General features: G+C 45.0%; 1 protein-coding gene across 1 annotated transcript in view; it reads right to left on the bottom strand.

The window, feature by feature from the left end:
- Positions 1 to 13,770, bottom strand: part of LOC106550339 (amine oxidase [flavin-containing] B) — a 101,794-nt gene that overhangs the window by 48,359 nt on the left and 39,665 nt on the right. The window lies entirely within an intron of this gene.

The following is a 13,770-nucleotide window of genomic DNA, read 5'->3' as shown; positions in this document are numbered from 1 at the left end:
ATACTGTTTCAGTGCAGTGATATTTATATAATACAATTAAAGATTATTAATGTTTATTTAGATAGCTTAGACTACTGAGAAGAAAGAAGAGAAAAAAGTTGTTCTATCAATAATAATTACAATTTCACATGTCAATATTACAAGCATAAAATTATTTGGCTTGTTTATACAAAGTTGAATATAACATTGAAAAAAGAACCACTATGACTCATATAAAGTATTTGCTGTATAACAGAGGTTTTTAAGCAGATTACTTAATATTAATGACTTCATCGTATTACTACTTAGTGTTTGTGCTTGTGTGTTAATGAAAGGCGGGGAATAGATAATGAAGCAAATTTAACAAGATTTAACGTACCAAAAAGAGAAAGAAAAAAAAGGATAGCAACATTTAGATGGAGGATAAGGCTAATGATTCAAGCTTCCATAAGTAACTATGGCAACCTGTTTTCAGACAGATTCCCCTTGGAAGATTACATTAGAAGAGATTGACATTGTAAGGGCTTTACAGAGCTGCAGAGCTTGTTCCCGTTCTCATAGGAATTTGTATTAAATTTATGTGTGATTAAAATGTCAGCAGCCATGACTAAGGATTTCATTTATCAGAACATTCAACCTTAATATTATTATAAAACATGATAGATGGAAAAGTAAAATAAGAAAAAAGTTAAATTCTCCCATAGCTGACTCAATTGTATAATTCAATAAATATATGTTTTGACTGTACACATGGAATCAAAGAAAACATTTTTGAGGAGGAAATAGGATTTGTTTCATGAAATAATTAGATATGCTGATAAAGACATTTCTTTCATTCTGCTATCACATTTATTCACATTTGAACATATGCAAAATGCTGGCTAAAATTCATTTCTGGTTAAACTTTTTAAATCAGTTAATCCTTGTCCACAAATTCAGTTCCTCTTAGAAAAAAAAAGCAGAGCTTCATATGGTCTATTTTGGGTTTTTTTACTCAATTATTTACAATGCTTAGGATCTGACAGGGGCTTTACAGTAGGTCCAGCAGCTATTCTGGACTTATTTCTTATTTCTCACCACTACCTATGGGGCAGATCCTTTTCTTTTCCTAAGTGTTTGTATATCATTCCTTCTGTTTATTACAGAAGAGCATTTAATCTCACCATCTTAATCTTTTACCATCAGTATTCTGGAATGGGGCTAGAGTAATTTTCTCTTCCAAAGCTAAATCTATTCTATGTAGAAGATGTCACTCTATCAATAACCCATGTTTTGTTGAACCATTCATGGCATTCTGAATTAATACCACCCTTCCTTGTAAATCACTCCATCTGTTGTATTGGAAGATAATACATTTTCCAATTAACTGATAAATTCTTAAAAAAACATTTTAAAGGTAGGAAAAAGTTATAAGAGTTAGAAGAAATACAAGGAAACTCTGGGGAATAATTAAATTCTGATAGATTATTTCCAAATTAGAACAGAAATAGCTATGCATTTATTTTATTATTTTATTATATCTTTTGTTGTTTGATATTTTGTAAAAAAATTCTGTGATCTATTAGCATAAATAAAATTATATTGACTCCTTAAACATTAAAAGAAAGTATTAAATTAAATACAATAGTTGAAGGGTAACTTTAAGCTTAAGGTGACCAGACGTCCCGATTTCAGTGGGACAGTCATGATTTATAACAATTTGTCCCGTGTCCCGGGGCGTTTTTAAAAAGTCCCGATTTTCTGGCTTCATGTTGAAAGCCCAGTGGATTTGCTTAAGAAATCCTAACTGGGGCAAGACAAAAGACACTCTGTCTAACCCTCTCTCTCTGTCTCAGTACTTTCATTGAAGATATTAAAACTTTAAAGCAAGAAAACGGACACACACACCCGCCCCTTTTACTCACTTTTATAAGAAAAGTTGACCCAGTGCCATAGAGCTCCAGGAAATAGTTTGGCTAGAATAGCAATTGTTCCTTCCTGGATTTCCCGGATGGGAGGGGCACGGAGGTTGGAGGTCGGCTCGTGTGGGAAAAAATGGTGGCTCCTCATTTTTCTTTGAAAAATATTTCCCTGGGACTATTTAACCATTTTTATTTGCTCAGTTCTTTGTATTAACATCTATATCATTCTGGATTGACTTGGAATGTCTGCCTGCTGGTAAGTGAGCTGGGTTTTTTTCTTTTATATTTTTAATGCATTTTAAAATAATATTTTATTTATTGTGCATAGGATTTTTTAAAATAGTATTATTCTGTGTGGATTTAAGTTAAGAACTCCCTGTTATTAAGCTTTCTTCAATTAATCTCTGAGTAGATTCCCACCAACTTCAAGATCCCAAGGGCACATCTTGGAAGCTACACCTTTGCTTAGTTTATAGATGATGCCTTTCCTTAAATATGAAAATAAATACATTTATTGTTCAAATGTGTACATCTCAATAGAAATGACTCTCAGGGGTGTACAACAATCCACTAAAATAACAATATAAAACAGTAATTACAAAAACAGGAGCAACTGTTATGAAAATTATTATTAAAAAATAAAGAATAGAAATGGAGTTATTAAGTATATTAATTGCAGCAACCACAATACAATACCTCGGTCCTTCTTTTCATTAAATATTATACAGAGCAACAAACATTTTCATACAACGCAAAAATAATATTGTAATATTTTTTTTATTTCAAAATAACTACAATTTACAAATATAAATTGTAACTGTTGCCAAACATCAAAATTTTGATCACGTGACCATGAGGATGCTGCAATGGTCGCTAAGTGTGAAAATGGTTGTTAAGTGTGAAAAATGGTCATCAGTCACTTTTTTCAATGCCATTGTAACTTTGGTCACTATACCACCTTTCTTGCCACAGTTCTTAAGTGAATAACTGCAGCTGGTATTTTGTATTTTGGATAGAATCTTTTTTAAAAATTTGTCTAAGACAATTTAAAAAAAGATTCTATCCAAAATAAATTGAAGTGAAACCATTTTTAAAAATTCTATGCATAATACTTTGAAATATATTGTGCATAGAATTTTTAAAAATAGTTTTACTTCAATTTATTCTGTGTGGAATAGTTTGAAATGTTTTACTTCAATTTATTCTGTGTGGATTTTGACAGCTGAACCAGGTCCGCAAACCAGGGCCTCCTGGGCCAAAACGAGGCCACCAGAATGACCAAGGCCCCTTCCGTCACCACCTTCCTGATGGTCCCCGGGATGAGTGGAATGGGGGGAAAGGCATAGAGAAGGCCCAGGGGCCACCGGCTCCTGAGGGCATCCGTGCCCTCCGCCGAGCTGGATTGGAAACGGGTGAAGAAACGTGGGAGTTGTGTGTTCTCGGGAGACGCAAACAGGTCCACCCGGGGGGACCCGAACCGACGACAGATCTCCCGGAACAGCGACGGGTGGAGTTGCCACTCGCCGTTGTCCAGAGTTGCTCGACTGAGCCAGTCCGCCTGGACGTTGGAGAGTCCCGAGATGTGCTCCACCACCAGAGACTGTAGGTGTTTCTCCGCCCATGACCCCAATCGCAAAGCCTCCAGCCAGAGGGCTCTCGAGTGGGTCCCGCCCTGATGATTGATGTGCGCCTTGGTGGCCACATTGTCCGTCAGGAGGAGAACGTGGCTCCCCTCCACCGAGGAGCGAAAGTGACTCAGGGCCAGACGCGCGGCCTTCAGTTCCAGCCAATTGATGTTGTGACGGAGGTCCGAGGCCGTCCATCTGCCCCGAGCCATCCGAGAGCCCACCAGGGCCCCCCACGCAAACAGACTCGCGTCCATGATGACGGTCACCCTGCTCAGCTCCCAGAACAAACACCCCCGCTGGATGGCCGAGGAGAGCCACCACGCCAGGGATGCACGGACCCCCGCCGAGATGCGGAGAGTCCGAAGGGAATTGCTCATTCGTCCCCTCTGATAGGGGATAAGCTCCCATTGAAGGGGCCGAAGATGGAGCCTGGCCCACGGGACAATCCCTATGCAAGAGACCATCTTGCCCAATAACTACGACAGAGAGAGGATGGAAACGGAGCTCTTTGTGCGAACGCTCTCTGCCAGCCGACAAAGGCTTACCTGCCTCTCCTGAGACAGACGCACCTCCCCCAACTTGGAATCTATGACTGTCCCCAGATGCAGAATGCGAGTGGAGGGAGTGAGATGGCTCTTTTCGAAGTTTACCGAGAACCCCAGGGCCTGGAGGCTTCGAATGGTAATCCGAAGATCTGAAACGGCCTGAGACAAGGAGCCCGCCTGAAGCAAGACATCGTCTAAATAGCATTGGAGGTGGACCGGGACCGATCTCAGAAGGGCCGCCAGAGCAGCCAGGACCTTTGTGAAGGTCCTCGGGGCCGAGGCCAGGCCGAAGGGAAGAGCCCTGTACTGGTAATGGTGGGACCCGTGGGAGAACCTCAAGAACCGGCGATGAGCGGGCAGGATGGGAATGTGAAGATAGGCCTCCGTGAGATCCACGGAGGCCAGGAAATCGCCCTTCCTGATGCCCTGAAGGATGGACTTGAGCGATGACATTTTGAACCACCTGTAGACCAGAAACCTGTTCAGGCGCTTGAGGTCTAGAATTGCTCTCCAACCCCCCGTGCTCTTCGGGACCACGAAGAGATTTGAGTAGTGGCCCAGGCCCCGTTCCCCTGCGGGAACCGCCTCCACCGCTTGGATTTCGAGGAGGTGGGCGATCGCCTGACTCATCAGGCGGCGGCGCTCTCGACTCCGGGATGGAGGGAACGACCGAAAGAGATTTGGAGGAGTGGAGAGAAATTCTAACCTGAGCCCGTAACGAACTGTGGCTCGGACCCAGGCGTCCGACGTGATGTCGTCCCACCGGTCCGCATAAAGAGCGAGGCGGCCGCCGATGGGATGACTTGGGTTCGAGTCACTTCCCCCTGTGGAAGGGACGGCCGCCTCCCCCCCGAAAGGGCTGCTGAGCCTGGCCCTGGAATCGGCTCCTGTCCTGGAAGGGCTGCCCCAAGAACTGCCTGTCAGAAGAGAAAGAAGAGAAGCGCTGGTTATAGCTGAAGCTAGGGGCCCTATACCATTGCCTACGGAAGGGACGTGACTTGTTCTCGGCCTTCTTAGCCGTGGAGGGGAGGACCTTCTTCTTGTCCTTATCCTCCACGAGGATGCGAGTAAGGGCCTCCCCGAAGAGATCGGGCCCTTAGAAGGGGGCAGCCACCAAATCCCATTTCGCCTTGTTGTCCATTTGCCAATGGCGCAACCACAGGAGCCTACGGGAGGTGACCGAGGTGGCCAGGGCGCTAGAAGCAAACTTGACCGTATCCAAGGTCGCGTCAGCTGAGAACTGACACGCTGCCAGAATCTTGACCAGATCCTGATGGATCCGGTCTTCCTGTATGGGAACGCGTGCCTGCAGCTTCTTGAGCCACATGACCGTGGCACGATTAAAGTACGAAGCTGAAGCCGCCGCCTTAATGGCCCACGCTGTGGCGTTGAAGTTCTTCCGCAAAGTAAGCTCTGCGTGCTTATCCTCCGGCTTCAACTTATCTGCCGCATCGCCCGATACCACCGGGGAGGAGGACACCAATGCGGCCACAGGGATGTCAACCATCGGGAGCTGAATGGCCTGAGCAAAGGTTTGCTCCATGTTATAATGCCGACGGTCGGTACTGCCTGGAGAAGAGAAATTAGAAGGTTTAGCCCACTGGTCGGTCAGAACCTCTAGGAACAAGGGAGGGGCAGGGATCTCTTCCTTGTTGGTGGCCGTGGCAGAGAACATGACCATGTCGGGATCCCTTGGGGGGGCACAGAAGGATCCCCAGTTCCGACCTTGGTGGTGTGCCTCGCCTTATCCAAGAGAACTTTAAACAAGGCGGGCATAAATAGGACCTTAGAAGAAGGTTCTTCCGAAACAGTGGTATTCTCATCATCTGAGAATCCCATCTCCTGGGGTAACTCCCCCCCCCCAGGAAGGAAGTCTCACTGATCATGGAAGGGGAGGAAGCCCGAAACTGAGCCCTGTTCAGCCCCCCATGCCTAGAGTAAAGAGAGCCTTTGTCCCGTTGGGCAATGCCCTGAGTGATGGCTGCAGAAATAAGCCTTTTAACCCCTTCAGGGAGATTATCCAGATCCTCCACATCCCCATAAGTAGAAGCAGGGCCCTGAGGGGCCAACCTTTGGGGGGAAGAGGGGCCTCTGGACGTGCCCTCCAGAGGATCATCTATGGGGGATGGAGAACGCCCCCTCCTGGAGAAGGCCCGCAACCTACCAGGGGAGCTGCATGAAGAAGCTGGGCTAAAACCCCTAAGTAGAGACCTTTCTGAAATGGGCCTAACAGGGGACCTGGATCTGTCCCTAGATAAAGACTTGGAGGACTGGGCCTGCCTTTCTGCCCTGGCAAAGGTCCTTTCCAGCGCCCTATGGCAAGCTGCCTCATCCCTAGAGACAGAACTGGAGGGGCGCCTTGAAGAAAGGGGTCTCTGAGGGGGAGCCCCCCCCACCTCCTGATCCAAGGCCTCCTCACTCCCAGTAGGGCCTGCCCCCTGCCCCTGGGGAATCTCCGCTTCCTCGTCCATGCTCCACTCACGTGTCCGACGAAAGGAGCAGGAATCGGCCTCCAAAGTCCCACCTGAGACCAGGGCCTGAAGCCTGTGGGGAGACCTAGGCTCAAGGCCTCTCACTAGGCCGCACTAGGCCCGTCGATAAGGGCCAGGCCTCACGCACGTGGCAGCCTCCAAAATGGCCGCCGGAACTCCGTGCGCGGGAGAAAAGGGCTGGAAATAATCACCAGCAGCCCAGCCAGGCTTTTCTAGCCGGCGTTGCTTTAAAATGAGCAGGGAGAGTCACACGGCACACACACACACTCTCCTCCCCCTGCTCTGTCTCCACGGCAACACAAACAAAAGAAGCCTGCAGCGAGGCCCCTCCAGAGCGATCTGCTCGCTCGAGCCTCGAGGCTTCGAAGTTTCCTTAATCTTTCCTGCTGCAAAAACAGCCGCTTCAAAGCAGCTTGAATGGAGCCCGCACCCCCGCTCACCCGGGGACGGGCTAAGGCTCCTGGGCTGCGGGGGGGAGACTAGTGCCCCACTGGGCTCTCCCCCAGCCGCCCGAGGCAGAGATCTGTCCCTTGGGGCCACAGCAGATCAATTTAGAATTTAAAAGGATTTAAAGTGCCCAATTAGCCAAATAGGAATCAGATTGAATAGAACTCACCCAAAAGGAGAAAACAAATAGAAACCTATCAAACTACTCTACAGAGAGAGAATCTGGGCCAGCAATGGACGGGCACCGGTATTTATAGATTTCCTCTCAGCCTTGGACCAATCAGGCTGTGATAAAACCCACGTGTGACCATTCCCTCCTCCCACTCTGGAAAATAGAAATAATCCATCTTCCTTAAAAAGTTTAAAGGCCCAGAACAGCTTCAAACATTTTACTGAAGTGAAGAAAAGCACTTGTTCAGAAACTGTAAAACAGTTCATGCACATTTTAGACTCTTGGGAAATAGGTTTGCATTCTCTCATATGAGATTTATGCAATCATATATAAGGGAATTGTACAAGTTCAGCTAAGTGTACCTTAAATATATCTGGGAAAGAAAAACAGGTAACATTTGCATTTCTTCTGTCCTTTAAAGCAACTCTTACTTACAGGATAACAACTAATTTTATTTGTTTAATGTTCAACAAAGTATTAGAAACAATTATAAGTTTTAAAATCTTAGAGAAGAGCTAATTCTCCAGATTATTTTTATTCACAGGATTTCAATTAATATCCATTAATATGCTTATTAAAGTATGTACTGCTTTTTCTAAACAATAAAATAAATCATAACTGGAGGTGGGTTGCTCCTGATTTGGCCCAGATCGGACAAACCGGTAGTAGTGGTAGCGAGAGCACGGATGCGTCCTCAAGCGAACCGGAAGTAAAAAAATTCACAACCCACTTCTGATCATGACAAAATAGAAGTGGGAAAAGCTAGGGCTTCAAAACTTTAGAAAAGGCTACTACAGGAGGATAGGTTGTCAGCCTCTGTTGGCTTTCAGCTACCATTGAAACGGGGAGGGGAGGCATGGTATTTGTGTGAGGGAATTATTCTGTGCAGGAGTGACTGTTCTCACCATCTATTGCGCATGCTGCAGAGTGAGGAGTTGTTGCCAAGGCCAACTGTCCGGCATACCAACCTGACGATGATTTTTGAAGATGTCTCCCACATGACACCTGTAGGGTGTTTGGATTGATGCCAAGGTAGGAGTAATTACTATGGCATTGGAAAATAAGGCAGCTGCATGGCTGGTGGCCCTGCATAATGCTGATTCCCCCCTGTTGAGAGACTATAATAGATTTATGGCCACCCTGAGGAAACACTTTGATGTTCCACTCACGGAGCACAAAGCAAGAATTAAGTTTAAAACTCTCACCCAGGGAAAGAGACCAGTTGCTGAATATACACAAGAATTTCGTAAATTATCAGTTTTTATGAGGGATTGGTCTGAAGAGGCATTGATGGATCATTTTATGGACGGGTTAAACAAAGAGATATACCAGAACTGTGTAAACAGGAGGGCCTCCTGCAGACTTGTATGAACTGGCTGCAGATGTGAAAATTGACTTAGCCAGAGATAATTACCGGGAGGTTAGTGAAAGCGAGAAGACTATGCCTACCAACCCCCCCCTCAGGAGCCCCTAAAGGAGGGAAAAGTGGGTCTGCAAGCAAATATAAGCCATTCATCTGTTTCCGCTGCGGGAAGGAGGGGCACCGAGCAGCAAACTGCCACACCAAGATGGGAGAAAAATCTAGAGAAACCTCCCGGCAAGAGGAGGGAAACTGCCATGGAGGGGGAGGAACCAAATCCACAGTTCCGCCCTGCTCAGGGGAAAGAGGAATCACCCTTCTCGTCAGAGGAAAGCGAAAATGAATCTGACGATGAACGCCTGGTAAGTTCCCGATCGGGCCCCATGACTATCCCAGTTGAACTAAGGGTGCCCTCTACTGGTGCACAAGAAAAAATGCTGGCCCTTTTAGATTCGGGATGCACACGTTGCATTGTTAGTCCCAAAGTAGTGGAAAAATTGGGCTTAAAGCTAAAAACTCTAAAAGTCCCGATTGCTTTTTGCCTGTTGGATGGCTCAATCGCTGGGGGGAGCCCTGCTCATTTTGTAACTGAGCCAATAGACATGCAGATGGGAAGTCACCAAGAGACAATAAGCTTTATTGTGGCACCAGGAATGGACCGGCCTCTTATATTAGGCTTGCCCTGACTGCATAAATGGAAGCCGCACATCAATTGGAGGAAGGGATGGCTACGCATCCGATCTGCTACACCCCCTGAGGGAGAGGGGGGGGTCAAACAGAGTAACGCTGACCCAAACCTAGCAGCCAGGAGGCAAGAAAAAATTGAGGGGGAGGAGAAAATCCCGAAAGAATATTGGGACCTAAAGGATGTTTTCAGTGAAAAATCATCTGCTAAATTACCCTCACACCGTGCCACTGACTGCAGCATTGATACTCTCCAGGGTTAAACTTCCAAAACCTCAGATTTATTCAATGACCCCCAGGGAAATGGATGAGTTAAGGAAGTTTATTGACAAAAATTTACAAAGGGGATTCATTGAGCCTGCTAGACCCCGAGTGGCTGCTCTGGTTTTGTTCAGAGAGAAGAAAGATGGCTCCTTTCGTCTGGTTGTTTGTCTTATAGTTAAGAACCTTAACGCGATCTGTGTTCAGAACCTCTATCCATTACCGTTAATGAAAGATATGCTGGCCCAATTGGGTAAAGGTAAGATTTTCACGAAATTAGACCTGCGAGAGGCCTATTACAGAGTCAGAATTAAAGAGGGAGATGAATGGAAAACTGTTTTCAACTGCCCTCTTAGTTGTTTTCAATTCCGGGTACTGCCATTTGGCCTGCAGGGGGCACCAGCTGTTTTCATGCAACTGATTAATGAGGTTTTGCATGACCACCTCTACAAAGGCGTGATGGTCTATCTTGATGACATCTAAAGAAACTCCGGGCAGTGGAACTGTATGCAAAATTGTCTAAATGTGGATTTCATCAGGAGAAAATTGATTACCTTGGGTATCGTATCTCCCATAATGGCATAGAGATGGACCCAGCAAAGGTCCAAGCTGTCACTGAATGGGTGCCCCTCCTCAGCCACAAACAGGTTTTTTGGGATTTGCCAATTTTTATTGTCAATTTATTCCCTCGTTCACCAGAATTGCCCTCCCTATTATGAACCTCCTAAAATCAAAGGGAGAGGCCAAACCTAGACTAGGGAAGCCTCTATCCTGTCAGGCCTGGGGATAAGACCCTAACCTCGCTCCACCCGAATGCTGAATGAATGTTGTGTTTTACTGGTTTATTTTTTTTATTCACATTTTTTTCTTGTGTTTTGTCTTGCACTCCCTTCCTATTAATTGTAAGCCACCCTGAGTCCCCTCAGGGAAAAGGGCGGCCTATAAATGTCAAATAAATGAAATGAAAAAATGAAAAGCCATTGAATTGGACTATGGAGTGTCAAGTCGCATTTGAAAAACTAAAACAGCTGTTTGCAGCTAAACCAGTTTTAAAACACCCAGACATGGATTCGCCATTTGGGGTCCAGGCGGATGCAAGTGATGTTGTGGTGGGGGCAGTTTTGTTGCAGGCAAATGCTGATGGAAAACTACAACCTTGCGCTTACACCTCTCTCTCGAAATCTGACTGAGACGGAGAGACGATGGGCTATATGGGAAAAGGAGGCTTTTCCAGTCAGGTGGGCTTTGATGACCTGCTGATATTTCCTGGAGGGGGCTAGACACCCTTTTGAGGTGTGGACTGATCACAAGAATTTGGAGGCACTAAAGACCCCTCGGAAGTTATCTCCTAAGCAGATGAGATGGGCTCAACATTTCAACAGGTTCAACTTCACTTTAAAGTATATCCCAGGGGGAAAGAACTTTATGGCAGATGCTTTATCCCGACTCCCACAATACAACAGCTCAAAGCTTAGGGTGGTTCACCCAGTCATCCCAGCAAAGTGCCTTGCTGCTCCAGTGGTCACCAGAAGCCAGAGCAATTCAAATTTTAAGGTCACAAAGGATCTCGTCTTCAAACTCAAGGAGGGCCTTGAATCCGATGAGTATTTTAAGCAAGTATTTTAATTTAAATGAGTGTACCATGAAAGATGGTCTAGCTTGGATAGGTGCTCAACTGTATGTTCCTGCTACCATTAGGACTCTGGTTCTACAACGGGCCCATGATTCATGCATGGCTGGCCATTTTGGGTTTGTGAAAACCCTGAACCTCATTAAAAGGCAATTTTGGTGGCCATCGTTAAAGAAAGACATTGAGTCTTATGTGGCCAGTTGCCCCACATGTGCTGCTGCGAAACGGCCACCGGGAAAACCCCAGGGTCTGCTCCAAGGCGTGGCCCATCCTGAGGCTCCATGGAAGGAAATATCTATAGATTTCATTGTTGAATTACCAGAAAGTCAAGGGAATACTGTGATTTGGGTCATTACAGGCTTGTTTTCCAAACAGGTTCATTTTGTTCCTTGTTCCAAAATCCCGTCTACTAAAGCCTTGGCTAAATTGTTCATTACACATGTGTATCGTCTACATGGTATACCAGATCGCATTATCTCTGATAGCGGGGTCCAATTCACCTCCTTATTTTGGAAGGAGTTTTTGAAGTTGATTGGCTCTGCCCAGGGGCTAAGCTCCACCCACCATCCTCAAACTAACGGAGCTTGTGAAAGGACTAATTCTGTTTTGGAACAGTACCTCCGATGTTTCATTAATTATCAGCAAGATAATTGGGTTGAGTTGTTACCTCATGCTGAAGTGGTCTACAACAACTCAGTGCACAGCAGCACGGGTTTTAGCCCGTTTAAAATTGTGTTTGGCCATGATTTTGTACCTATCCTGGAGGTACCACGAGAAAAGCCACAAGTCCTGTCCCTCTCCGAATGGAATGACCAACTCTGCAAAATCTGGCCTTTGGCATACCGGGCACTGGATGCTGCTCATCGAGCGCATAAGAAACAGGCCGATAAGAAGAGAATGAAACCAAGAGAATACAAGGTTGGAGATCGGGTGTTTTTGTCTACCAAATTTCTCCAAACCACCCAAAAGTCTAAGAAACTGGGTCCTAAATACGTCCGTCCATTTCCCGTTGTAAAGATTATTAACCCTGTATCAGTACGCCTGGAGCTGCCTAAGTACCATAACTGGGTTTACCCAGTGTTTCATGTCAACCTTTTGAAACCGGAACACACTTCCTCTTTGCAAGTTCCTCTACCTGCACCACCTGCCCCTCTTCTAATTGAGGGAGAGCAACATTTTGAGATTAAGGAGATTTTGGACTCTAGAAAACATAGAAATTGGATTCAGTATTTAGTCTCCTGGAAACATTTCCCCCCCTCCCAATTTGAATGGGTCAATAGGTTCCATGTGCAGGCTCCTCAGCTTTTAAATTCTACTCTACCTACCCCGACAAGCCATGACTTCAATTGACTTTGACATTTCCCCCATTCCTTTTTTTTCTTGTTTTGTGTTGTTCGTCTGTTTGTCTGTTTATTTTCTGCATGGGTGATTTCCTTTCCTCACGGAGGGCCGGATGTCAGCCTCTGTTTGGCTGCTTGCTTTCGGCTGCCATTGAAACAGGGGAGGGGGGGGCGACTTCCAGGGAGGGGCCTGCCGCCGGTGGCAGCTTATCTGAGCTGCCTCCAGAGTTCTGGTTCGTTATCTATTTAATACCTTAGATATCTCTTTTTTCAGGCTAGAAAAAAGCAGAGAGCAGTCGATTCAGTCGGTGAGAATCTTCTTTGAAGTTTGCAGTTGTTGTTTTTTTGGCTGTGAATGGAGGAAGAGATTCTGCCAAGGCTGAGTCATTTAACTCCGGTCAGATCTTCTCAGCTGTTTTTTACAGTACAAGGCAAGTGACCCCCCCCCTCAGAACAATCTTTTGAAACTAGGCTATAGAAAATTAACACAAGCAGAGACCAACCTGAGAACTTTTTGTTTGTTTGTTCTATCAAAAATACCAGCTTCAATGTTATAAAAAACTCTTTTGTTTAATTGTTTTCAAAATGGCGATTTTATAGCTTCCGCATTTGTTATAATGATATATCTCCAACTTCCTGGCACAGAATCAAAGGAATAACACTCCCTTGAAGCTTTCAAAGACTCTTTGTTGTTATAGAGACATTCCAACGGGATGATATATGATATATCTCCAACTTCCTGGCACAGAATCAAAGGAATAACACTCCCTTGAAGCTTTCAAAGACTCTTTGTTGTTATAGAGACATTCCAACGGGGTTTTCCTTTGTTTTTTACTTAAAGCAAAGATATAATGGCATCAAAATCGACCTCTGCGAAATTACCTCCAAGATCCACATCTCCCATACCTGGCACAAAGTTGCAGCCCCCACCTTCTATGCCCCCTAGTGGAGATGTACTAACGAAAGAATTTTTTTTGGAAATGTTCAGAGAATCCAGAGAACAGAACTTAGAAATGTTTAGAGAATCCAGAGAACAGAATTTAGAAATGCTTAGAGAGTTCAAAGATGAAATAAGGAATGAGATGGAAGTCTTATATGATAAATTTGATACTAAGGTCACCAAAATGAATGAGGATATGATGGGAATTGTAAATGTAATGACGGAATATATTTCTGGAATGGAAGACAACTTAGAGATTCTCAATGAAGCTAAGACTAACTTAACATCTAAAACTGAAGTGGTGGAACAAAAAATTGAAAATGCTGAAAAACAAATTATTATGATACAGTATAAGCAGATGGAGCTTGCATTAAGAGTCAAGGATTGATCA

This window comes from Thamnophis sirtalis, unplaced genomic scaffold, assembly GCF_051295495.1.
Source record: "Thamnophis sirtalis isolate CommonGarterSnake01/CBP01778 unplaced genomic scaffold, rThaSir2_p1.2 scaffold_8, whole genome shotgun sequence".
Lineage (NCBI taxonomy): Eukaryota > Metazoa > Chordata > Lepidosauria > Squamata > Natricidae > Thamnophis > Thamnophis sirtalis.
Note: the sequence above shows the minus strand (reverse complement) of the source record. Positions and strands in the feature narration are given on the sequence as shown.